Source organism: Strix aluco, chromosome 6, assembly GCF_031877795.1.
Source record: "Strix aluco isolate bStrAlu1 chromosome 6, bStrAlu1.hap1, whole genome shotgun sequence".
Classification (NCBI taxonomy): domain Eukaryota; kingdom Metazoa; phylum Chordata; class Aves; order Strigiformes; family Strigidae; genus Strix; species Strix aluco.
This window is the reverse complement of record NC_133936.1, coordinates 32148229-32175210: the sequence shown is the minus strand read 5'-3', so window position 1 is coordinate 32175210 and position 26982 is coordinate 32148229. Positions and strand designations below refer to the sequence as shown.

General features: G+C 41.7%; 1 long non-coding RNA gene across 1 annotated transcript; it reads left to right on the top strand.

Moving 5' to 3' along the window:
- Positions 1–1118: 1118 nt before the first annotated feature.
- On the top strand, positions 1119–26696 carry LOC141924982 (uncharacterized). The gene is made up of 5 exons (XR_012623716.1): positions 1119–1200; positions 6307–6433; positions 17243–17332; positions 20661–20762; positions 22684–26696. It is a non-coding gene; the product is annotated as an uncharacterized LOC141924982 (long non-coding RNA).
- Positions 26697–26982: the final 286 nt, after the last annotated feature.

Below are 26982 nucleotides of genomic sequence, written 5' to 3'. Positions count from 1 at the left end.
GGACTGAACAGGGTAGGCTCTGCTGAACAGTGTTGCTGCAGCTGAAATAAAACTGCAGTGGCTGAAGCCAGTGGTTCTGCTGGCTGGGTGAAGGATGTTCCAGCTGTACTGATCACTACATAGTTTCCAGAAATATATCTGTGTATCTTCTCCCAGAGTATTCTGAAAAAAGCTCCAGGGCAGCAGCAAGGGACACAGGTGGCCAGTGGCTCCAACACAGCCCCAGTTCTAAGGGGAAAACTAGTCTAAACGTATAAAAGTCTGTGTGCATCTGTGTCTGAAGCAGACACTGCATTTTTCACTTCTTTCTCATGCCACTGAGCCAGAGGGGCTGCCCGCTCACCTGGCTCACCATGAGCTCTAGGCGAGCCTCCGGGGCAGCCTGAGTGCCAGCTTATTGAGGGCTTGTGTTGGGAAACTCGCAGTGACCTTGCCTTTGCAGGTTGCCCGGATATTCGTGCCTGTGGTGTCTTCATTGCCCCCACCTTGTGGTGCTTATGGATATGGCCCAGCACAGCTGTCTGTGGTACCGCTGCCCTGGCTGGATGAGTACATAGAGTGTCTGCTTCTTCCAGAGACAGTTCAGAGAGCAAACAAAATGAATATGTCCCATATTAACACATCATCAGTAGTCAAGTATACAAAGGAAGAAGATGGTGGCCTCCATGGAAATCATCTGAGTGAAGTCAAAGGTGCTTGTAAGTTTCCACTTCTTCTTGACAAGATATTCTTTGCAAAAAAAAAATGTGTTTTGAGCATAAACTCTACCTTGCTTTAGGGTTGGAGAATCCTGGGGGTTTTCTTGTTTGTTTGTTTGCTTGTTTCTTCTTGCACTGATTTTCTGGCAATTCCTGCTTGAAAGCTTTACTGGACAATGACTGAATCCTTTTGTCTTGCCTGCCAAATAAAGCAGATCATCACAAGCAAAACATTTAATGTATCCCGTTTTGCAGACAAACTGGAAAAGAACTTGGATGCTGTACTTCCTCTGAACTTGCTGCCAGATCTCATGGGCCGTTGTATTCAAGCTATATGGCAAAAGCCTGCTTTACAGTAACTCCATAGGAGCCTCACTGAACTATCTTTAATAAAGGTTGGGCCATACTCCAAGCAGTAACCTGAGCTGTGCTGCCTTTGTGCATGAAGGCTGTGGTGGTTCTGTTTCATGAAGGGTCCCACAGACTTCAGAGGGATTATCTGGTGAGTAGAAGGGTTTGTATGATGGGGTGTGCAAGGCTCAGCACTGATGTTAAATGCACCCTTTGTACACAATGTTTTATGCCCCAAGAAACAGTGTATTCAAATGCTGATTGTAATGATAATCTGTCTTCTGCAACAAAAATATTGAACAAGAAGTTGGATCAAATACATCTTTTAGATGTAATTAAAATTTTCCTTCTTTTGAGACCACTGAGTTAGAAACAAGGTTTTCCTGGGCACTCTGTGCACCCGGGAGCTGGATGTTCATCACATGAGTACAGATTTTAGTGCTGTTTTGGGAACTCTGCTCAGTGCTTGTTTCCCAGGAGAAGGCCGAGAGGCAAGGTGTTGGTGACCTTGAGGTGTGACCTAGCCCCAAAAGCTGAGGTCTTAGGGTTACCACAGTTTCTAGTGGAATATTGCAATGAGGTACCTGGAAATAAACCTGCTTTAATTACAATGATCCGTAAAATCTTCATGTTTGTTATTAGGCATTGCCATGCTGTTGGTTGTGTCACCACAATATCTAAGCCTGCCCTCTCAGGCAGGCTTGCTCACTGCCTTTCTAGAGCAGAGGGAGGTTTTGTTCTGAGGCGTAGACCCCTCTGGAGGCCTGAGTGTATTTGCTTTTGTCTGTAGCTGGGCAGAGATGTGGCCTGGGCAGCCCCATCTGCTAGCAAGTATCCTCAGCTCAGCTCTTGCTAAATGGAGTGTGCCCTTGAGGCCATGGTAGTGCTGGGCTACTAGTCGTTGGTGGGGGCAGAAAGCAGGCAGGCTCTAAGGCTCTGTGAGCTGAAATATGCTCTTGAGACTGCTCTTCACCCCAGAGCATATTCAAGGCATCACTCCAGATCTGCAAAGGGCATGCTGCACCTGCCTCCCCACTCAGTGCAGAGCTGAGGAGTTTGAGTTTTGAGGACACTGGAATTTGAGTATGAGGCTGGTTCTTCAGAGGTGACAGCTTTTCTTATCTCTGTCTCAAAGCTGTGTGCAAATTCTCTAGGTAAAATTTCCTGAGGAAAGTCTAACCACAAATCAGCAGAGGTGGTGAAAGGGAGTGGGTAGGAAGGAAACTTGCTCCCCTCCAAACAGTCTATTTTAAATATATGTTGTGAAATAAGGGGGCTCTAAGTATGCCAGCCAAGTATTCTCAGAAGAATAGAACTATCTGCATGTTTTATCTTCAGTAAAACAGTTGGGGTTTTTTTCACCTTTCTATAGGGAATTAAGCTGCTGCTTCATAAGGCGGATCTGCAGCAGTGTGTGCCTGTGTCCCAAATTCTCGTTAGAGGGGGAGGAGTTATGTAACTGTCAGGAGGAGATCAAAATTCTCACTATGCTGGGCTCACTCAGTGAAAACGGTATCAGGGGAGTAGACACACCAAAGTAGTCTTAAATAAATAGAGCAAAGTCAAAGGACCTGAATGACATGTAGAAGGGTTACGGGGAAGAAGACAGTAGTTTCAGCTGTGATTTAAGAGTTTAAAGGGGTGATGGCAGATTAAGGGTATAAACAATTTTCATCTGTATGTTACAAACAGCTGATTATTTTAATTGAAAAGTTTTTTCTTTTGTTTTTTTCAATCCAGTCTTAGCTGTCTTGTGTGAAATCTGGCAGTGTCTGTAGGATCAGAGCCCCTTTCCACTGAAACCAGTGTAAAGGCTTCCACGGGCTTGTCAGCTTTCCAGGGTTTAGTCAACTTTGCAAATTTTTTATCAAGCAGATAGATACACTTTTACAGCAACATTCTAAACCATTGAAGTTATTTCTTGGAAAAGATAAAATTTGTTAAGAAAAGAACCGCCCTTAAAATTTCCTAACAGATAGCAGTCCGATGACCATTAGCCTCCTAAATGCCAAGCATAAAGGGAAGAACAATGTGGCATATGATTTTCTAAGTGCTAAGAAACTAGCTAAAACAATGAATATTGTCTCTGTTTGGCTTGAAATGGAGCCATGCACATTCTGCCATACACAACTGTGTAGTCTTTGCAGTTCTGCAGTGGTTTTCCACCATGCTTGCAGCCTTTGTACAGGCAATTTGTGTGTCTGCGCATACATGTATGGAGCTTCCCATAGGGGTTCACACCGCTTGCTTTCCCCCCACTCCTGATGTATATAGATGGACTGTAGCTCCTTTCTAAGAAAACATGTTTGATTTTACCAGGCATTTAAAGAGTTCTTCTGTTATGTCAGGAAAACAAAAGAGGAAATCTATAGCCTTGTCTTATATTATTGTTCACATGTTATTGCTTATTCACGTACACTCTACTTTCTTGTTATCTTAGAACTTGGTGTAACAGAGCTACATTTTCATTGCTCAGATCCCCTCTCTTCCTTAAGCCTAATAAAAACTAGCTATAAAGCAGCTGTATAGTGCTTTCACAGTGCTAGGGCGCACCCAGAGAGGAGGTCCGATGGGCAAATGTAGTTGGTAAAAAGCCAAACTAACTTGAAGGAATTCCAAGTTAAACAGAGACCCCTCAACAAATTTTCATTAGGCTCTGAAGAGGTTAGAGCAAGATGTGTAAAGGGCAAAATCATCTCTCGGTGCTCAATAGGAGCAGAAGGTCCATAAACCCTGGAGGACCATTGACATTTCTTGTTCTTTGCCTCCCATTTCTGGTCTGAAAATCAAGGCCCTTGTCTCTTCAGAGCCTCATCACTGCAAAAGGCACTCTTCCCTGACAGCCTCAGCTGGCTTTGGAACAGAAAGATCCACTGGAAATGCCCTGCTGCACTTCAGTGGTGATACATTATTAAACACTGATTCCAATTTCTTAATGTCCCCTGCAAAAATGAGAAAATGCCCACCTTCATTAAATGTAAATGTTTTCAGAGAGACAAAAAGAGATGCCAAAGGATGGGAGGAGATGGGAAAGAGAATGTTGCTCATTTTTCCATTTGGGATTGGTATAGTTGAGTCTCACTTGGCTCTTCCGAGTCCTGCCTCTTTTCTTGGTAATGAAAAACAGGGCCTGAAATGATGGCTTAGCTGTAGCCAGCACTGTAGCTGGGAACTGCTCATTACAAACAGCCTGTGCCAATATGGTGGTGTGGAAAAACTCTTAGTACCTCTACTACCTTTCAAGCACTCCTTATTTTCCTTCTCTCCTCTCTTCACGCTCTTGCAGTCTGCTGCTAGGAAGCCTTGTGCATCCTGCTTTGTGTTTGGCCTCCTAATCTTGGCTCTTCCATCAACTGTTTTCAAACAACCTTTCATGCCAATCTAATAAACACTAGACGTCTAATTTTAGAGACAGGATGGTCCCAGATGCTTTTCTGACTTGTAGTGTAATACATTTTTCTTAAAGAGAATTTTTGTTCTTAATCTTCCAAAAGTGATACAGCTCTTGGAAAAGCAGCCATGTCTGAGCCTCCCTTACCTGCTGTTTCTCATTTCTGTGAAGAGAATTATAAGTAAAATTACATGACAAGGTCTTTAATCACAATCTGAAGGTTAATACCAAGGGTTTGTGCTCTGCATTTCCCTCAGAGCTTAGCAGAAATACTTCGTTCCTGTTCATGTCACAATTGCTGTGCTATGCCAGCTATTGCCTGGTTATTATTGGCTTCATAAGAAAGAATCCCATGGTTGGAGATAAAGCTGAGCTGTGATATGGCAATGCATCACTCTGGAGTTGTGTAGCGGAAGCCTTGATAGAAAGCCCTGTTAATGATGTAAATACTCTCAAAATTCGCTTTAGGAGACATTCTTGTTTTCTTTTTGTCAGCCTGAGAGGAGACACCTTATAAGGAATTTGCACATGAACTGATTCTCTGCCCAATAAATATTTGCATGCTCCCAAGTAAAAGGAAACTGGCATTTGGCTGAGGGGTTGCATGCAGCAGGGACAGAGCTGTATGGTGTGCTGGGCTCCTGGTGTGAGAGCAGGACGACTCAGCTCTGCATGGCTTTCAGTTCAGCTGGGCAAGTGAACCCTGTTGGCAAGCAGGCGCTGGAGTGGCAGAGCTACCCGTGCTGTGCAGTGTGCAGCTTGGGGAGTCACCAGCTGGGCCAAGCTGATGAAGCCCATTTTATTATGGATAGCTTGAGTCTGTGACCAGCTGAACACATTCAACTGCTGGTAGTGAATGTAAGTGTAAACACCCCGCACAACTGGCCAATGATTACCTTATGTCTTTTGCTGGAGTTTTGTTACCAGAAGAGAAAACTGGAGACTATTCACTTTGCTTTCCTCAAGGGAATTCGATCCTGTGCGTCTTTGATCTGCTCATTTGGAAATGTGATGTTCAAGGAGATCCTCTAGGTAGATCTGTATATGCCACTTCTGTATGTATTTTCTATGCATATTTTGAAATCAAGAAGCAGGAAAACCAGCTTTTTCTCCTTTACACCCACTGCCCAACAACAGACTGAGAAACAAACATACACACTTACAGTCCAGTGCTTCATCTCTGTCTCTCTAATATCAATAGTGAAACAGAACAACAGTTTAGTTACTAAAACTGTATTACTTCTGTTCTTTAGCTCTGCCCACCCCATCGTAGATTAGAAAAGAATTAAAGCTCCTGGCACAGGTACCTCCTGGGCCTGGCCTGCCATTTCATTGTAAGCTTGGTTGCTAAATGTGGTGGAAGAGCAGGGAAGAGACTTGTAGCTCAAATTGGTTGCTGACCAGTATTACTCATCATACTGGCTAATACTTCTTGGCTACGCCCATGGGACATGATGGAGGTGTCCGGACTAGGTCTGAGGAGAGCAGCTCAAGCATTAGAAGCTGTAGCAGGGGACTGATCACACCAAGTGGCTGCCCTTGTTTGGACACCTTTTAGGACACCTTAGCTAGTTCACTGGGAGCTGGTCTGACCCTTTCTCCATAGCATTGCCCTGTCTCTGTAGGCACACATTTCTTTCTGCTTGCCCATTTGTCTCCACCCACCTGTTGTCTCTTACTTATGCTGAAATTGCAAGTGCTTTCAGGCAGGAATGGTCTTTAGTTCTGCTTATGCCTCACGAAACACAAAGGGATCCTAGACCCAGGGATACTACTGCGATAGCAATAAATGTTCTTACTGGAAACCACAGTTAAACCAAACATTTTAAATGTGTTTGAAGTGTGATTGTTCAACTTTGTTTCTAGGATCTATATGAGCACAAGTCCTGAGCTGCTACTGTGGTGTTTGAAAATAACCACCAGAGACTCTCTTGTGTGGACTCCAAGAAAGTGCATTGCTCACTGTCTTGAAATGTGAAGCCATGATGGGAAGGTACGATACAAGAGTTGTTTTGGTACTGTGCATGCTTCTGGTAATGAACACTGGGGGTTTGCCTCACTTAACCACGGGCTAAAGTGGAGTGCATCCCCATCAGAACTTGGTAAACCTTGCTGACAGTTTTCTTTGTTGTTCCCTACATGCAGTGGTGGCATAACACTACAAAGTTTTAACTCCTTTGTACAGCAGTTTTTAATCCCCATCAGTAAAAGGTTTTAGAGCCACCACCAAGCAGAACGTACCACTTTCATGTTCTATGAAGGGAAAAGATTTCAGCAGTGAAAAGCACACCCAGCTGGTATTTCATATGCAATATGAAATAGTGATAACTATTGTGATAGCCGATGCGATAGTGATAACGTGGGGAGGGGTTACGATCAATAGCACATGCAACATCCATTGAATACCAGTAACTGCTGAACATCTAACTTCTACCTGTGATCAAGATAACAAGACTTGCTGTAACAACTAACTCCCAAAAGTGGGGAGAATGCAATCTGAAGCTGCCAGGTCAAGGGCTATTTGTGTTGTTCATTCTTTAGTGTGAGGCTAAGATCTGACAAAGCTGAATATTCCAATTCTGGAAAAAAAAAAGACACCATTTTATAGCTATGTGGGATATAATTGGTACTTTTTTGGTCTCCTACCCGAAGTCACACACCTAAGGATTACGTTTTTGTTGTTGACTCCTTTTTCTCAGCTGTACTTACAGCATCTGTGCTGAGTCTTTATGGCTTGATCCAAAATCAGCACGAAGGGATAAAATATTTTTTTAAAAAATTTTCTTTATTTTAATGCTTGTGTTGTCTTTTCACAGGGAATTTACAATGATTTAGTAACATTCTTGTAACTAGCATGATCTAGTTAGCTTTGTAGAACGATGTAATAAAAAGAAAAGACAAAATTGCATAGTCTTGGGAAAAAGAAAACAGTCTCTCAAGTACACAAGAAGGCTGGAAAAATTCTGTTTCTTCCCATTATATCAGCTGGTTTAATAAGAGGCATAACTTCTCTAAAACCTCTGTCTTGGATATAATCACTGCAACTTTACAGAACAAGACACATATTCTAGTAGGATGTCTTGGAACATCCCTTCTTGCATTTCTTTCCAGAACTAGAATTTCCTGTTCCTTTGTTTATATGCAGTATCCCTAAGGAAGAAGCCTGACCTTCGTTTACAAACTAATCATTGATGAAGTGTCTGAGCAATAGTTGGGAAAAAAAAAGGCACAGTGAGTATTTTGATGGCTAGTCAAACAGCAAATCCGAAAGAGTCTCTCTTGTCAGGTATGCATCATTCTAATCTCACTCTGCTGTCACCCCAAAGGATCAGTTTGGTTTGTAAATGTACACAAATATCAGGGAGTGGCAGACTCTCTTACAATACACAGCCCCTCTAACCTCTTTGTTCTCAGTATCTGTCAGCCAGGATCAGCAGAGTATAACAAGCCCTTTCATTACCTTAATTTTGCTCTTCCATTTCAGGGTCCTCTTTTCAAGCCTTTTTTGGTTTTGCTGTAATGTGAAGCTAATTCTATTATCAGTCAAAATGTTGACAGGCGTATGCTTCCTCTGTAGGTTTAGAGTTTGTGGGTGAATAGTATGTCTCTGTGCCACATTTAGCTTTGAGCTTTGCTGGAACAGACTGTTCCAACACGTCCATTTTTTTTCTCCTAGACCTCACCTTTCTGCCCATATGAAATGCAAGCTGCTTGCTATTTCCTATCTTGCTCCTGTATAATGAACTAATTCTTTTCCTACGCTGTCTTCCTTCTACTGTCATGTCTTTTCTATGTTGCAGTGATCCTTCAAGCAGGAAATGGCTCTCTTTAAGCCAAGTGCTGTGCTTGATTGCTGCTGTGTATTTAGGGTAACTATGGTGCTCTAGTGGCTTGGGGTCCCTGGAGAAAACCGTGGAAGGAGATGGTCAGTGGTTCCCAGAGAACTGAGAGGCATTGGATCTACATCCTATGTTTTGATGCCAAACTGTGGAAGGAGATTCTAGACATTTCCTAATGTCTCTGTTTTCTTGTAAGCAGGAGCTGCAGTTGCCATGGATATGTGTTGTGATCTTAAACGGAAGGGGAAGTGGATGAGAAGGCACGTGCCATGGTGCAGTCTGTGCATTTAGGCAGCAGTCATTTCGGATTGTTGTAGCCAGTTAGACCCAAACTCAGCTATGTGAAGTCCAGACTAATCTACTCAATGGACAGGAAGAACCTGGACAAACAGCAAAGAAGGACTGGCTGAACGTGATTTGTGAGTGCCAGCTGGCAGTGAACGCAGCTCAAGAATCAGGAGTCAGTGGCCCTGCTGCTCAGCAGCAACATGCAAAGCTACTTCCATAACAGTTCTGTGCTGGGAGCAGACCCCAGGCAAATGACTTGAATCACACCCAGCATGTGCTGTTACTGAAACAGAGAGCACAGGCATATAAAATGAATTTCCTCTCCCTATTTATAATTCTGTTCAGAGGGACAGAACATTTTTCCTGGAAGAGGACCATCTTAAAACTACTGGGTGGAATAAGAAAAGTACGTGTACACTTTCCAAACCATCTCCAGATTCAAGTGCTGATGTGGGAAGTAGATCTGGACTAAAAATATCTGGGAATTCAATTTTTCGCTGGCAAAAGGCAGCCACCTGAGGGAACAACATAGGTAGTTAGCACTCTTGAAGAAGGGCCTGCAGACTGGATTGAGAGGAAGTTTGTGCAGCTGGCTAGACCATCAGAGGTGTATACATTACTACAGTTTTCACAGTAGCGCTAGACTTTTTAGTGCGTAGTGCTCTTTTGTAACTGTGTTTATAGTTGGTGTTCTTAGAATAAAAAATGTTCTTTAAGGAGTTAGACCTGCACATCTTTAGATATGTTTTCAGGCATTGAAGTGCTTGAGTAAATAGCCATGATTCTCTTCTTAACACATGTATTGGTGTGCTAAGAGTTTTCCTGTTTTCTCCACAGAATGCATTCACATTTCTTTGTCTAGATTTTTATCCAAGTACCTGCCTTGCCTGTTCTCTTTGGGCTCTGAATTGGGAACACATCTCTGCATGAAAAACAGGTTTATACAGAGGAAGTTATTGATATAGGTGTTTCATGAGAATTAGATTCCCATCCATGTTCTTAAAAATGAGAGATTAAGGGTTTGGGTTTTTTAATCTTCCCAAGCATTAAATGAAGCATTTACTTCTCTCTCTCTTTTTTTTTTTTTTTTTTCTTCTGTGAAGAGCAAAATCTCCATAGGATTTGCAGTATTCTTTTTCTTTTCTTTCAATGGTGTTGAATGTCCTATGAGAAATTCTGGCTTTGCTAAAATCAGCCATGGCTCCCAGTCTTCAGTGACAGTGGGGTTTACCCCTGCTATGTTAATTGACAGCTTGTTAAACAGATTGTGTAGTTCTGAGTTGCCCAAGCTTTTGTTACCACTTAAGGTTTCAGGTTTATATGGCTATCTTCTCTGCAGGTTTTTTCTAGAGAAATGCAACTTCATGTCACGACAGTTGTGCCTTTTCCATCTCTGGATTTACAAACTCATCCTGTGGATGAGCAGTGACACCTGGCAGGAGCTGGTAGGCTCTTTTTAATAGATTGGCCCCAGCTTCCTAGTACAGCCTTTAAAGTTGCGGGTACTTGGTCTGGAAAGCCCACCCTCAGTGCCTTGCTGAGATCTACTTTTCAGTGAGTGGGTGCCATATCACCTCTGGGATGCCCCAAGTGCCAATGATTGCTTCTTGCTTTAGAGGGTGTTGGCCATAAGCCCTGGCCACTGTTTTCAGATGAGCCTGGCTGATTTCTCTGTTTTAATTTGGAATGATGCCTCCTTTAGCATCAAGCATTGCAAAAGGCATTTCTGTTAAAACAAACAAGCTGTCCCTGATACACTCTCCTGCAAGTGTGCTCATGCTGATCTTTCTTCTTCTGTTCCATTGCTGTGGATATTTGGCAGGCCCTTGAAACCTTTGGGCAACTGACTCATCAACCCATCCTAGAACACGAGTTGTGGTGTTTTGTGAAGGACCAAAGCACCCAGGAATCCTGTAGGCACCATGTGTCCCTGAGTCCCTGTCCCTCCTCATCTCCCCAGTGTCCTCCCATGACCTCCTCTCTCCCCTCTGTCCCAGTCCTTCCTGCACCCTGCCTACTACTCCTTCTTGACATGCTCTAGCCACTGCTGCAACATCACCTGGCTGCCCCAACCCCACCATGTCCTTGTGCCCACAGCAGCCATGCAGAGGTGATGTTGAGGCTGGACTCATTTCACAGCAGTGAATGCAGCCACAAATGGGTCAGCACCTCCGGCATCACCACCACACCCTAGAGGCAAGGGCCCTAATGTCCAGAAAGACCGAGGACCCTGGCAACTGGGGTACTGCTGACCCATGGAGACTCCCAGGACCACGGCATTTGGGAATGCCAGGGACCCTACCATCTGGGGCACACCCCAACCCACAGAGACACAGGTGTCTAAAAGACCTACTGACCTGTGGGGACCCCAGGGGCCCAGTCATGTGGGGCACCCACCCCAACCCACCCCTGAAGACTCAATTGTGCAGCTCCTTTTTAACAGTGTGTCTTTTTATAGAAAAACTTGATATTGCAAAGGAAAAAGGGATATTAGTAAATGTTGAGTTGAATAATGTTTATGTGTGCCACATACAGTATATCTTTAAATTGGCTCACTGTATTCGGTAACGAATTTTGCCAGCAAATGGACAAAATCTTCTGTGTGCAATAGTTCAGTTCTAATAGTTAAAGATCTGTCAGATTTCCATCAGATGAATAGTTATTAAATTAAGTGAGGATATATGCACTGCACTATTTAATATATAATGAAACTCTTTTGATGAATGTGTGATCTGAGATTAAGACTGCTAATTTAATCACTGACAGCAGTCATTATTTTCCAAAAGCATGGAAAATAATGCTTTTGCATTTAAACTTTCATGGCTGCTAATTTTTCCATGTGGTTATTATACATGCAGGGATCCAAAAAAGGCCATTTTCCTGGAGGCAGAAACAAAACTGCAAAAGCTTTAGAGGCAGCTGGGCAGAGAGCCGTGGGTCTGACTTTGCTGACAGAAAAAGTGATTTTGGAAGGGAGCACAGTCTGTGACTTTTTATTGGAAAAATCCGTTAGGTGGGAAAACTCTTGATCGCTCATACCTTAGCCTTGCCTTAACTGGTTCTGACCATCTTATTTCCCAACTCCCAGTACCAGTTTCAGGTGTTGGCGGGAGAACTGTGGCTGGGAAATGTATGACTGACATGGTGCTACTGGCTGGTCCTCCACCCTCAGCACGCTGATGGCTTCTTAAAATTACCGCTGATTTCTCTGGAACAGATTGTATGGTTTTGTATGAGTGCTGCATCTGCTGAATGTTAAACAAATTTTGTGTGTACCGGTGTCAGGAGACAGAAAGAATAAATAGTCCTTAAGCAGACAGAAGGCTATATTTAGGTCTAGGCTGAGTATGCCCTCTGCATGCCAAATGCAAAAAAAACCAAACCAAAATGCCTCTTCATTTCCTGCTGGAGAGTTATATATAATTTTTTCTTCATTGTGTTTTAAAACTTTCAAATATGGATACAGTCTAGTGTCAGGCAGCTACATGGTCCTTCTTCTGTGACAGCCCCAAGTGCATATGGTTTTACTTCCATGCTGTCAGGACCGTGGGACACTAACATGGGCCCTCAGTGTCCCTGTCCAGCCTCCCCTGGGGCCTCCTCTCACCCCTACCCATGGATCAGGACCCCACTTCAGTCCCTGCCCCAGGAATGCCATAGGAAGCTGATCTCCAGCTCTGCCACAGCCCTGCCGGGCCCAGCCATGGCTCTGCCAAGCCCGGCCTGATCTGCACGCTGACATCCTGGCCTGACCTCAGCCCATTTCCACCCCCAGGCCCTGCCTGGCCATCCTGGGGCTGTGTCTGATCCTGGTTCCCTGCACCTGGCCTTCAACTGACCCCCACCCATGGGGGTACATCCTGGCCTGACCTTGTCCCGTCCCCATCCCCAGGGAGGTGCCTGATGGCTGGGGCTGCCCTCAGGCCTCCCTGGCCGGGGCGGTAGGACAGGCTGTGGCTGTGAGGCCGTCCCCTGCCAGCCCCCCGGGAGCTCCCGCTGCTCCCGGCCTTTGCAGTGCCCTGACACATGTGGTGTCCAGTCTTCCAAACACCACTACTGTAAGACTCCTTTCACCATTTCAGCTACTATGAAAGATTACTCCACAAAAACCTTAGACTAAAGGGAACACAAAGGACTTCTATAATTTCTGCTTTATGATTTTTCATCAAGAGCACAAGACTGCCTTTTAAAGAGGCATTGTGTCTTTGGTACAAAGCCTGGGGAGTGTGCCTGTGTTGCAGTGGAGTATAGAGGTTCCTGAGCTAGTTTTAAATGAAGTGCACTGGACATCACAGAGGAATCCAACCGTGGAACTCAGCATGGGCTAAATTTACCCTGCTTCTCTGCTCTGTGGCCATACTCTGGTTTAGAGGTTTGACAAATGGTCTGCAGGTCTGAAAGCTTCAGGAACAGCCTGGCATTAATCCCAGGTTCAAATAGAAAGCAAAGAGACATTGGAAAAAGAAAAAGAGCTGCTTGTCACCAGCACTTAGAGGATGTTAGCCCTTCAAGAGCAGATTCAGAGCTCCTGATGAGAGCAGACTTTCATAAACTGCTTTCCAGTTTTACAGCTGTACAGCCAGGATGGTTCTTTTGTTCCCAGCACTTCTGAAGTTGCTAAAAAAAATGTCAGTTATTGAAAGTCTCTTTTTTCTCCCCTCTTGCCAGGACTGACTCTTGTAAGTGACAGTGCTCTGTCAGGAATGAAGCTGCAGCTTAACATGAAATGGAGACCCACAGCATACACTTTTGTGGGGAAGACAGTTGGAGAGATAGAAGAGCAACTCTTATTTTCTTCTAAAGCTTTTTTAGAGCAGTCTGTCATCCCTAATTTTCCCTTCTATATATTGCTTCCTTCCATGTGCAGACTAAGCATAGATTTGAGTGGAGAACCACCAACTCCATGAGTCCAAAGTGTTTTAGAACATGTTGTAGCATGAAAATCAGGTTGCTCAGTTCTCACTTAATGCCCAACACAAAATAATGCTTCATGACCTGCTGTTTCAGGAAAGGATAGTTCTATTTTAAATCTTTCAGTACATGATTATGACTCACTGGGTCGTCTGTGTTTTGAACGCAGCAGATTCTGTTGTGTGGGTACATATGTATGTGGTGTATATATCAGTGAGAAAGAGTTAGGGTTGACTATCTAACTGCTTCCACTTTTCATTTCTATAAACTAGAGATCTTTATAGTTGTTTGACCTGATGCTAAGAATACAGTAAATACTGGATGGTGGGGTTAGGAGCTTTCTACACAACCCACTGGAGAAGTAACAAAGACTTTTTGCACAACCGTATGCTTATTGCAGAATGCAAGTCTCCTAGCTGAACCGCAAATTCAAAACTGACTAAGAATGACCAAGGGAATGATAAAATTTCTTTAGCCAGCCAGGTAAAACACTCAAGTCTTTGATCTTGGTCTGTGGTAAAAATGATTCAATTGTCACTTAAATGGGTAAAAATCAGGAATAGCTCATGTAAATCTTACGTCTGTACTTTGCCTTCTGGTAAGTCTCATGGGCTTGACAGTGATGTGCTCTAATTTAAAGTGTCATTGGCTATTTATTCAGAATGAGTTTTACAAGAGTACTCTGGAGCACTTCTCTATTTGAATGGAAAAAGTAGGTTAAAAGAAAGGTAATTTACAAGGAAAAGTCAAGGCAAGAACACTCAGCATGAGGGCATGATTAGACACATGGCAATGTTTAATCCTTACTGTTCCTAATCCTTCAGGCCAGGCTTGCAACACTGGGAGCTTTCTGTTCTTGCTCCTGGACGTACTGACTGCTTAGAGGACAGAGCAGTGCCAATCTCCTCATTTTGTGTCAGCTTAATAGGAACAGTGTAAAGGACAAGATGCAGCATATGTTAAAAGTATATGCCTGTGGGCTACATATGTCATGCAGCTGGAAGGCTGCTGCCTTGTAAAAATAATAAGTAATATGGCCAAGAGACAGCCATTACGATTGGGCATATGGGCAGTGAAGTGAATAATGCTGCCAGGAGGAATGCCTACAGTGCAGCAGTTGGGAAATACTGATTAAAAAGTCCTAAAGTGGCTGCTTGCCCCTGACGAGTCATTTCTGCTGAAGCAGGCATCTTTCCAGGCTGATAGTGTCTAAATGCACTTTCAGGCTTGTGCATTTTGGATGTGTTTAGCTGAAACTGGTTTGTTCTTCCTATCTATATCTGCAGTGCCTCCTATCATACCCATCACTTCAGCTTATCATCACTCTCCTGGGATTCTTCAGTTCCTCAACAGATCTGGCTGGAAACCTCCCCTCATGCATCATTTCCTGAAGAATTCAATCAGCTTAGCAGGAAAGGCTGAAAGCCAAAAGCTACAAATAAGCTAGGCTTTATTTTGGTAAAGGGAACACTAAATGTATCTGCTGTTTTACTTCTTTTTTTCTTCCTTTTATTTTTTTCCCTCCTCATCCTCATTGTATGTGAAAGGTGAGGATGAAATCTGCCTCTGTCAGACATTGGATGCTGTTAAAAATAGACATGTCTCTAATAAGATGTTTTGGTGTGTGTGTGATAAGGGTTTTTTATATTATAGTTCAGAATACACTCATGACAAATTGCTGGCAATCTGATCAAAGCTATTACTTCACAATCTTTTGCTCTGCAATTTTTCTTCTTTTTTTTATTACATGAATACATTGTTGCTCAGAAGTTTTATTTCTTATTTTAAATAAACTCTTGGTACAGTAGTACCAGTGACATAAAAATAAAGCAAGTTGTTATGCAAGGGTTAACAATGAACATATGATCTGTTTATTTCATTTACCCAGTATTAGAGCTTTCTCACAGTAATATTTGATCACTGTGAGAAAAATCATATCAATAATATTTAAGATAAAATGGAAAACAGAGCTTAATAACGTTGTTTCTACAAAACTATGTGTGCCTCAAAACATCCTTAGGATCCTGACTGCATCTCAGTCAGCACAGTCATATTCTTGATGCACAATATTGCTATTTATTAGTTACTTTGTTGCGCTCAAGAGTACTGGTGCTAGTTCTGCCCACAGCCTGCTCAGGCCTTCACTACCAGAAGTGTCTGTGAGACTCGTTTTGTTGTATACGTGGCCTTTTGAAGTCTCTAGTTAAGAGAAGTGTTAAATCTAGATGATATACTTAGCTGTTGACAGCTACAAGACATTTTCCTAATCAGAAGAGGTCAGTTCAGAATATGGCTGTTATTCTTTTTTAAACTTCCTTATGGCAATTGTGTCAAATGTCACTATTTGAAGAAGGTGAAGGAGCTGATGAAGTTAAACTCTGAGATTGCTTTGTCATCATAAAAGGGTAAAGAGTGACTGCAAATGTTTTTCATGGAAAACAAATGGAAGGCCTGAGTTTCTTCTCCCTGGTTTTGCTTGCGTGGAGTAAATCCTGATTCATAGTCACAGGCATGAGAGAAGGGCAAGAACCCCAGAGAAAATGTATACCAATACTTAAAAATGGAATAGTTGAGAGCTGGTTCCTCCTTGCAGAGACTTAAGGCTGGAAGTTAGTGACAAGTAGTGGTGAAAGCCACTCTTTTTCTGAGCAGCAACAATGTCCTGCTTTACTTTGTCTTTACTGACATTTACCTATTCAGGTTTGTTAAGTGTCTCTTCTGGAATCTGAATGACACTACAGCAGAAAATTGCTATTATCTTCTATCCTGTCCAAAAAGCTTTTCCACTTCTACTCTTGAGGTTTCAGAGTGGAGCTTTTCTAAGCTCAGAGCACAGAATTTTAAAGAAATGTATATATGTTAGTGTGTATATCAATACACACACACATATATAGACACATATAAACACAAACTCATCTTTTATTAATGTTCTTGTAGCTGTGAATGTTGATGATATAGGAAGATGTAATATGACCTTTTAAAAATAATTTATTAGTACATGGTAAAGTACAGGCTCCCATTTCAACTCAGTTGTTATTTGCTAATTAACAAAATCAAGTTTCCTAGACACAAATGGGAATTAGTGAGGTTTAACTGTATTTTGATGTTTGGTTGTTTAAAAATTTCCCTGACTAATCTCCTTATTATAAGTATCAGATGTTCTTCAAGGTTAGCTTGTGTTAACGCAGCACCAAGAGCAACTGAATCTGCTCACTGGTGCTGATGACTCTAGACTCCCTGCACATCTTCAGTGTGTATCTGCTTTGGAGCACAGATACCTGCAATCGTGTGGCTTTCATTGACAGGTATATAAGAAATGAGATGTGGTTTTTAATGTGATTGGCTCAGTTTCATTTTGGGGGGTTTACAGTGTTGATCTCAGATCTCAGCAGAGTTTATACAATGTGATCATACTGAAATGCAGTATTGGACAGAAGTGAGAAATATGCTTACTCGGAGATCCAGCTGTCAAATGCTCTGAAAGCTTCTCTGTCGGATGTGGATACCACTGCTGGGAGCACAATAAAGAAGAAATGTTTGTGTTAGGAATTACGCTGTCTTCAGTCAGCATCTCTTTGTAACTACATCATGAACTAGAACTTGCTCAGTTGCTGCGTGAGCTCATGAGTGGATTGGCATTGCAGTAGTGAGTCTTTTTTTGAGGCCAAAACATTACAATGCACTTAGAGTTGCCCCTGGCTAAAGCCATTTTAAGATAGAGAGAATGAATGAGATTTACAGCAAAGGTCCTTTCTTCTTTGTAGATCACTAAAGGATGGAGAGTCTCACCCTGCCTGCCTGTGTGAACTTGGCTATTGATCTGCATAGCAGCGGGACCTGAGGTTCCTTGCAAGGTAAGGACTTTGAAGCTCTTTAAGCTGTTGAATTCAAGTGCATGTCCACAGACAAGGGGGTAATTGTATGCCTGATGGAATAGTCTCAAAGTGTCAAGAATTGTGATACATGACAGAGATGAAAGATGAGGCAGAGGGAAAATAGAGACAGGCCCATATAAGAGTGACAACAAAGTCTCTTTTGAGTAAGATCTCATGATGATATGAGGCTCTTAACAGGAATGGCATCTCTTCAACCACTAGCTCTTCAGGTAAAGATTTCCATTCATATCCCAGCATTTGACTCTGCTAATGGGACCTGCTTGTATGCTTCTGGAGAGCAGGATATGTTGTGCTGATATCGGTCTTCGTGCCAGGCAGAGCACATGAACAAAACCAGTTTATGCTTGCAAACCAAAGAGTTACATTCTGGATTACAAAGATAGGGGCACTGCTTACTAAAGAAAAGTACAAAAATGAGGAAATTCAGAGTTTAAGTACATCTGGCACTTATCCCTTGATTTAGAGAATATCTTTAACATCTTTCAGCTTCAGAAACCTCAAGAAACCAATTCAGAAATTCTCCAAGATGGTATTTTTCAGTGGACTTCCATTCACTTCTCACCATTATTTGGGACAGAAGAATGTTCTCCTTTTTATTGTGTACCAATGAAGCTTTAAAATCGCTCTCATTCAGAACAGTAAAAAATAAGTCGCCACCAAGGTAAAAATATTGTGGGCAGCTCTGTGGCCACTGGAGAACATAGAATCATAGAATGGTTTGTGTTGACACATTCTGCAAATATTGCAGTTGATAAGGAAGATTGACTCCTGTTTTTCAGCCCCATCTATCAAGCTGTTACTTGTTACATAAAGGTGAAGACAGCACAGTTTAATATCTGGGTTTTTTTAGATAGGCTTGTCCTAAAAAGTCACAAGACATCAATTACAATTATTATTGGAAATCTTGTAGTTTGCACAAGAAAAGGCACAGGGTTAAGTTTATACTAAAATCATACAATTATTCTGGGTCATCTTCTGAAGGATAACACTCTTAACTGTCTTATAATTAAAATCTCCTGTGCTTGGTGGAAGCAGGAAGGATAAACTGGTTACAGAGATCATAGAAAAATAGCTTACCTTCTGTGTAAACGATTCGGCATGCCAGTATCATCTTTAAAACACAAATACACAGAAGCATTTGTAGATTTTATGCACTGCTTACACATCTTATGCTACAACTAATATGCCTTAGTCAGCTATTTAATGTTATGTGACCCCTTATTCTTGCATTTCAATGTCACTAGTGTCAGACAATGATTAACTTGACAATTATTTTGAAAAACACATCCTGATTTCATTAAGCTCTTGTAAGGACACTTGATGTTAAAATCTGCCATTACTATTTCTAAGCGTAACATGGTGATGGACTTTATTGCTCTTAATGCGCTATTAGCAGGTACAATTCAACGCTTCTTATAGTAAATGAAATCATTATATATTTATTTGACTCTTGGGTCTAAGGTCCAGGTACTCTGACATTTATTCTAGAAGTTAAAAAAACATTTTTGTGGGCCCTCAAAACCTTAATTGCTTTCTGTTTAGGGATGTCCATCAGCCATTACTACTGAAAATGCTAAAATACGGACAGTACTTCCATATTCCCAGTGAGACCAAAGCTGGACAGTTCCTCATGTTTCTTGCTAATACTCAGGAGTGGTCTCCTTTCCCATAGTATGTTTTCCTGAATAATTGGTCTTAGCCATCCAGTTTGGCCTCTTAATGATTTCAAGGCCTTTATGATTTAATAACAGAAATTAATAAAATAAGCTTAATACCAATTTCAGCCTAGGGCTTTCTTTTCCTCACTGTGCACCAGTAGCAAAGATGATTGCTTTTCTAGCAGTAATATTCTTCCTAGGCATCTTTTCTGGGGAGTGCTGTAGAGTTCATCACTGTGCTCTGAATTCCTCTTATTTGTCTAGGGACTTTGGGTTTTGTGGGGTGTTTTGTTTTGGTTTGTTTTTCTTTTAGTTCATGCAAGACCTTAGCTCTAGGCTAAAGCCTAGAAAAAAAAGGGAAATTACAGGGGTCTTATCTCTCAAAGTAATTTTACTTTATTAATGTTTGGTGCTGATGGAATCCCAAGGAAACCCATTATTTGGTCAGTTGAGGGGAAGAAGGAAGAGGTAAAGAAGAGGCACCAGCTGTCAAATGGAGAGTCTTTTAAAAAGCTTTAGACCAAACTTAAAGGAATAGCCAATGTAGACAAGAACAGTATTTCTTGGTAGGTACAGTTCTTTGATCTTTTCTGAGATGTCCTCTATGACAGGAGTTTGTGAGAAACTAGTCTGCCATTACTTGTCAAAACTGGATCTGAATAATGAAATGGAGAGGGAAAATCTTTCATCATCTTGTTGCTCATCTACATATCTTTCATTTTCCTGTAACTCTTGTGGTCTGGCTGAGCTGGGGTCACCAGTGAAACTTCTGTCCTTGGTCTGGAAGTGGTCAATGGGCTCTGTGTTGACAATTGCATTGACTCTAAAAGTGACATCAGGGACAATTATCCAAGCAATGATCTCCCATAGTAAAGCCCTGGATGACAGAGATAACTTAAAGGTCACACAGCTATGTACAGGCACCTGAGCTGGATGTGCTTATGGTTTCTGAGCCATATGGCTCTGCAGTGTGCTGCACAGGTGTTTCCTCATTCTAGATATATCAGAAATACAAAGCAGGCATAAAACTAGAGAGGCGAGTTATTTCTGTAGAGCGCTGATGAAACTTCTGCAGAAATTCTGTATCTGCTTCTGATAGACTTGTTTTTAGCCTATCAGGAATACAGACCTTGAAAAATATAAAAACTCTTTTGTCTCTCGGTCCTGGGGAAATATGTGTGTCCAACTGACTCCTGAGTTCTTTATGTACAGAATTCCCTTACTTTCTATCTTCAAAGTTTCCAGTTGAAGCATGACAAGAGACTGTGTCAAGGAGGATCTTGCTTTGAAATCATTAGATGAATCAGATTCAAATCACACTGATAGCTCTGTAACAAACCTTCTCTTGGCCTATTCCTCAAAGAGAAATGCCCTGAGTTAGAATAAATAACTTTTTGCTTAATCCAGAAGAATAATATGCAGACCTGTTTCTTTTCAGTGTAGTTGTGAGCGACATCTCAGGACTGGAACACCAGTTCCATTGCCTGTATACGCTAGGAAGTAAGTGACTGCAGCATACAAACAATAGAATTTTTATGCATCTCATTCTGTGATTGTTCCTTTTATCTCTTAGTATTTAATAATAGGAAAGCTTTTTTTCTCTCATGCATATGCTATAATGTTTGCAGGTGACTGTTGTGAAATAGAGTGAAACTTCCAGTGGAGTAGTACATTTGTGTGTGTTTGAATTCTGCTGGGAATATGGATGTTTTCTGGATGTCATTCTCCAGGTAAGAAATCAGGGCATTGCACCTGCTCTCTTCGTTCCCTCATTTCCCACTGTATTTCTGAATGACACAGCGCTTGGCAGAGTAACCCAGGCTGATCAGGAATCAGTTGCCAACCTCTGCTATGGGTATTGACCTTAAGAGAAGCTCACCAGTCTCTGTTAGCAGCAGTGATGTGTGTGGAAGCAGAGCGTGCTGCCAGTTCTGAGCAGGTTGACAACTTCTTCGATGACAAACACAAAACTCAGAGTGTCATTTCAGATACAAACCTTGCTTAGAAAGCAGTCCTCAGCATACTGAGCTCACAAAACACTCAAGATTGAGACACTATAAATAAGAGCAGGTATTTGTATACCTTCCACTCCCATTGCCAAGAAGGATTCGAGCTTTCTGGGGAACTCTCCAAATTGATCTAGAAACAGAGCTGGGCAGGCAGAGAAGGTGAATGGTGTTGGCAGCCGGGCAGAGAGCCAGCTAGCTGTTCTCTTCCAGGCTTTCATGGCTACAGAGAGCATAGTGTCTCCCTGTACCACTTAGTAAATGTATGACATCACCAGCTGTTACCAGGGAAACACAGAAACTACGAATTTGGATCTTGGCAGCTAGGTGTAAAGAGGAAGAAGTATCTTGCTCTTTTGAGGGTCAAAAAGGAAAGCTGAAACAAATTCCAGAACAGCTTTGAATTGGAACCAAGTTGGGGTAGGTTAATAATTCCAAACCAAACAACTATAGCTGCAAAAGTGCCAGTGTGGTCCCCATTATGTCACTTACAGTAAACAAACATGGCACATCAAGTGCAGGACCTCTAACTTCATGAAGTTTAAATATATCCTTCAGACATAAGACCATTACTGTTGACTTACAACTTCAGTTCTCACCAGTGGATTTAACAAGTTGCTTTTAGAGATGTGGTATCCTCTGACCAGTGATTTTTCAGAAAATGCTGATAATTGCCGCTTCTTGAGAAAGAGTTTGCTTGTATTTCACAACAAAGAAAGCATGTAGTGTTAAGTTTTGGTAAAATTGTGTGTAAATACTATTACTGTTGTGATGAAATATGTGCTTTTTATAGCTTTCAAAAATCTGTTTTTTTGTGAGAACTGATGTGTTTAGACATGCGTTTATGGCTTTTAAGTGCTTGAGATTTCTGAAGTTACAGAAATCATATTTTTGTCTTTTAGTAACATTCACTGATGTTTTATTTATGTTTAAATTAAAACACTACTTTTAAAATGGATTATTATTAAAGTATTGAGTAGTTGAGACCCAGCTAATATTAACTCTTTCACAGGCCTTTTGATTTCATTCACATTGCACAAGATATATATGTTTGGTATGTACTTGAGTTACCCACAAAAGCATGCATCTGCTGCAAAGGTAGAGGAGCTTGCTGGAGTGAAGACTCAAGCTGAACTCAGCTACTTTGTCTCCATTCATACCTGCAAGGCTGTGTATGTGGCTGTACTTCCACCAGGAGATCTCATGTCAGAAAGGTAGAGGTTGTTATGCTCACCAGATGTTGGGGAGATCTGAGAGAACCTGTGTAGAGTGTTAAAGACGTGTGGACTCACCCTATTTGGCTCTGTCTCCACTAAGGAGCAAAATTAAGTGGAAAAAATCCCCATGTTGATAATCTGGTGTCAAATATATCCACGATGAAGGTTCTTATGTGGACATTGAGCAGCATTTCTAGCACTGTTCCATAACTGTCTTAAACAGCACTGGAACAGGTTTAGTCTGATGTCTGTCCTCCATATGAAAAAAACCCACAAGACCTGCTTGCCAAACAGTCAGTCTGTCTTTCCTCTGTTTTGTTGGTGGCCTTTGAATCTTGAGATTTCTATGCCACAAGAGCAGTTCGCGTACAGTCTGGATCTTGTTATCTGGAACATGGTTCAGTGTTCCCTGTTGTGCCTTGTTTCAGATGGATGATGACCAAGGAAACTGCTGAGCCATGGATGGATTGCAGGGATATGTCACGAGAAAGACATCCGGAGTCATCTGCCCACATGCTGTGATGCTGGCTCACATTTCCAAAGCAGAACTGCAGACAGAGGAGATCATGAGTGCTCCAAAGAACTTAGCTATTTATGCAAGTTCCATTTTTTTATCGTTGTAGTGAGTCATTTTGAAAGGCTCCTTTTTTGGTCCTCTTTACTTAGACTGCTGGTTCCTCTTGCTTGCATGCCCAATGACAGTCCTGAGACTTGTGACTGGGGCTGCAAAAGCCACTGGGGCTGTTGCCATGGTTTTCTCTCTGGAATGGTGGAAGTGTCATCCTTCCCCACTTCTCTTTTTTAAGGGTATGAAAAATGCTTCTGAAGAGGAAGGAATTTACTTCTTGGGAATAGTCACATACAACCAGGATGAGTCCCGTGTGCAGACTTTCAGGCTGGAGGTATGCTCTGGAATTCTCATGGGGAGGAGAACATTTTGGTTTATGTGGTAAATTCATGGTGTTTGCAATCTCTGCCATGGTTTTAGAAATAGGTGTACTCCTGTGACCTTCATGTCCATCCCAAGTACACTCTCCACATGCTGGCTCCTCTGGAGCTACTCTTAAGTACCCATGAGTACTGTGGCCTTGTGTGAGCCCCACACAGGCCTTTGGAAAATAAATGAATATGACAAGCATGCATTAATCAGACCAATATATGGTATTTATTATTTTATATACACTGGCACTTATAATTGTAAATTACTACAGGGCACATTCACATTTCTGCTGATGCTCTTCCTATATGTGGTGGAACAGGAGGGGCAGTTTAATAGGGCATACAGGGGCAGAAGGACAATTTGCTGCTATATGATGCTCTCTTCAGCATAAACATATTGATTTCTGACTCAGAGAAAGGGGAGTGAACTCAGTGAAGAGTATCCTCAGACAATAAACTAATTGTTATGTTTTCATCCTCCTTTTTCTCAGGAGGCAAATGCAAAGAATTTTCCATACCTAAACCTGAGAGTCATTCATACTACACATGTATTTATCAAATTCAACTGGATGGGAAGCCTGTCCCCTGATGAACACAGTTGTGAAGAGCCATAAAATAGATCATTACATCTGGTAACTGCATTGATGTGAGCTGGTAACAGCAACGGACACAGTGCAATTCTCTCAATTCCTTCAGGATTGCACTGTGATAGGAAAGATGGTAAAGAAAACTTCTGCTATGCAGATTGTGATTATGATAGATGAAAGCCCCTCTGAAGATGACACTTTTTTGTTCTCTCTGTTGACCTTCTGGTGTATGTTGAATCTTGTTTGCTGACTAAAGTGGCAACATGGATAATCAAGTTTTCAAAGGCCCTAATTCATAAATCTAATAACAACACTAAGAGAAGCTGAGGTGTATTCTCTTCTGACTAGTGAATCATTAATTGAACTGGTATCACATTTTCCCTGTAAAAAAGTTAAATCTGCAGTAGGGCTGAAAAAAGGATCTGAATTAACTTTCAGTCTCCAGTGGGCTGACCATTAGGAAGGAAGCCTACTTGCTGCCTTCATTAGGAAAAAAGGGACACTGTGAAGAGACACTTTTCAAAGCAGCACCTCATTTTCAGACCTGTGTTGAGGGATCTGGTGGCCTGCAGCTAGGGATACTTAGTGGTGTCATTCAGAAAGGGGATGCACTGGCTGTGAACTGACATGGGCCAGTTTTGAGTTGCTATGCTCCTCAAAAGGGACTTTGCCAAAAAAGGAGAAGAATTCGTCACCTATTAGAACATATTTTGGCTGCACTATACAAGCAATTTAGTAGAGTGTCTATATATGAGTACTGGCAGTCTTTGAAACGGAAGAAGTAGGGTTGCTTTGTGTGCACTGAAGAATTTTTGCTATTGACTTCACTGGAGCCATGATTCTTCACCAGATCCTGAAGGCCTAAAGTGCCCTTAAAAGGGCTTCTGCAAATTTATAAACCGTAATCACAGTCCCCAGTTGGCATGACAACCAGGACCACTCTTGCTTAGGATCTAGCCCTGCAAACCTGTAACCCTCTGTCTATACCACACTCAGTACTCACTCATGAGATTCCTTTGTCCCTACCTTTTTTTACTGGAACTTTTGTTGACAATAAAGAGCATCTTTTTTTTAAAAAGTGTTTGATGGCAAATTATATTCCTGGGTACTTAATGTTTCAATGTTTGGGCTGCAAACACTCTGGGACATGCTGATTTGTTTAATAGCTACAGTTCTTGCTGGAAAGTTTTAAAATTGTGTAAACATTCCTACTAGTTTTATGGGTTTCTAAACTCTTTTTTTATGTGGGTACAAATTTAAGTTGACAGTGTACTTTCCAAGCTTCCATTAAATAGGGCCGACTTGCTATTTGTAGAGGAATATCTCTGAAATAGCTTTCTGATGTCTTGCAATGAAAGACTTTTCATTAACTCCGATTAGAAAAAACCTACAATGTATTTGTAAGCCTTTTATCAGTTCTTACTGTGCCCCAATGGCTGTGGGACTCCTGCTGGTAGAAGGAGGAAGAGAAGAGAGTGAAAAAGTCCAAGGATAATTTAATGGAGAAAGGAATGTATTTTCACTGCACATTGTGTTTGCCAGTTACTGTTACCATGAAGCCATCAAAGATCTCAACGCTTTGAAACTTCTCACTTATAGGTTGCAGTATGCTGGTGCTTTCCTTACCTCTCTTCAAGTGTGTCAGTGCTGCTTTAAAAGATCAGTATAGAAAACTGCAATTACACCATCTGGTTTCAGTTTTCCTTAATTCGGTGTCAGCCAGGCTCCTACAATCCAGATGATTAAAAGGGACAGAGCTAAACCTGCTGCATTTTTGGGATTTAAGCCTACCTTTTCCCCCTGTAAATTTTGACCTTTTCAAAATGAGCTCCCCCCCCAAAAGTGGAACATAAAGCAAATGTTTGCTACTTTTCTCAGTGGAGCCAAATTCCGTACATTCTGACTGCTTTTCACTGACAGAAAAATTATTCCAAAATAATTAGAGCTTGTAAATGACACTGTATGTCACTGTAATAATAACAGCTAACTTGGCCTTTTGCAAAGTAAGTATTTTCTCAAGAAATTTCAATCTAATAGGCAAACACTGATTATGATGACCTTGGGAAAATATAGCCTAAAGAAAGTAGTGGATGTTTGTGACTGTTTTGAAATCTCCTGACTGGAGCAGTTTCCTACTGAGGAACGTTGTGCTTGTGTTATACCCAGTGGTGGGGTTCTCTCACTTGCCCTGTCTTCAGCCTGGGTCCTGATGGCTCTGAAGAGGGAGCAGCAGCAGCTTCAGTCCCCTCTGCTGAGGAGCTCCCTGGGGAAGGAAAATGTGCTGTGCATAAAAAAATGGGTGTACCGTTGTCTGATTGTCTGCCAGATTGTAGGACTAGACAGAGTTGGGCTGGGTACCAGTATAGGCCACGTATACTTGTTGCCTCTGTTCCCAGTAGCATGACTGAGCCTTGGGAACAGTGACTTGGTGGGATTGTTGGGAGGCTTGATGAGCTGCTGTATTCTTCCTTGTCTAGTTTCCCTTGTCAAGGTTGCCTCAAATTATCACTGAACTTTCTTATTTTTACACACACACAGTTTTTTAAATCCATACAGAGGACACTTTTCATGCTGAAAATGCAGTTACACACTTCTCAGGCTTAGCAGCTGGTTGAGCAGCAGTGAAGGAAATTCATTTGGTAACTGAGCTGGGAAAGTGCTTGGAAATGCAGTTTCTAATGCTTTCTTGTAGATATTCCCATTGGACCATGCAAAGAACTCTTCCGATCTATTTTACTGAAGAAACAGGAGAATATAAAATTCTAAAAAAGTCTTTTAAAATTAAAACCTTTGAGAGCTTAATTAAATGCACTGTGAGAAAAATGTGCCGTTCACTTTCAGCTATTGACTTGAGGTTTATATGTTATTGCCAAGTCCTGGAATGAATAAAGTTTTAGTATTGAAATCAGGAACAATTGTTTTATGCATTTTTTATGTTGAAGCAATGAGAAAATATATACTTAGATTCCACATATACACTAAAAAGGAGGTTTTGGGATTGCAAGTAATGAAGCTGACTTGTTTAAAACTTGCAGTCCTCTTGAGAGAAATTTTTCAGTCAGTCCCTTGAAAATGCAGGAATTTTCAAGTATTGTGTGGGATGAACATGAAGAATGGCATCTTGTTAAATCTACCTTTTGGTTGAAATCCCAAAACACCTAGCTGGGGTGTGGTCATTTCAGCCTCCCTCATGCTGGATGC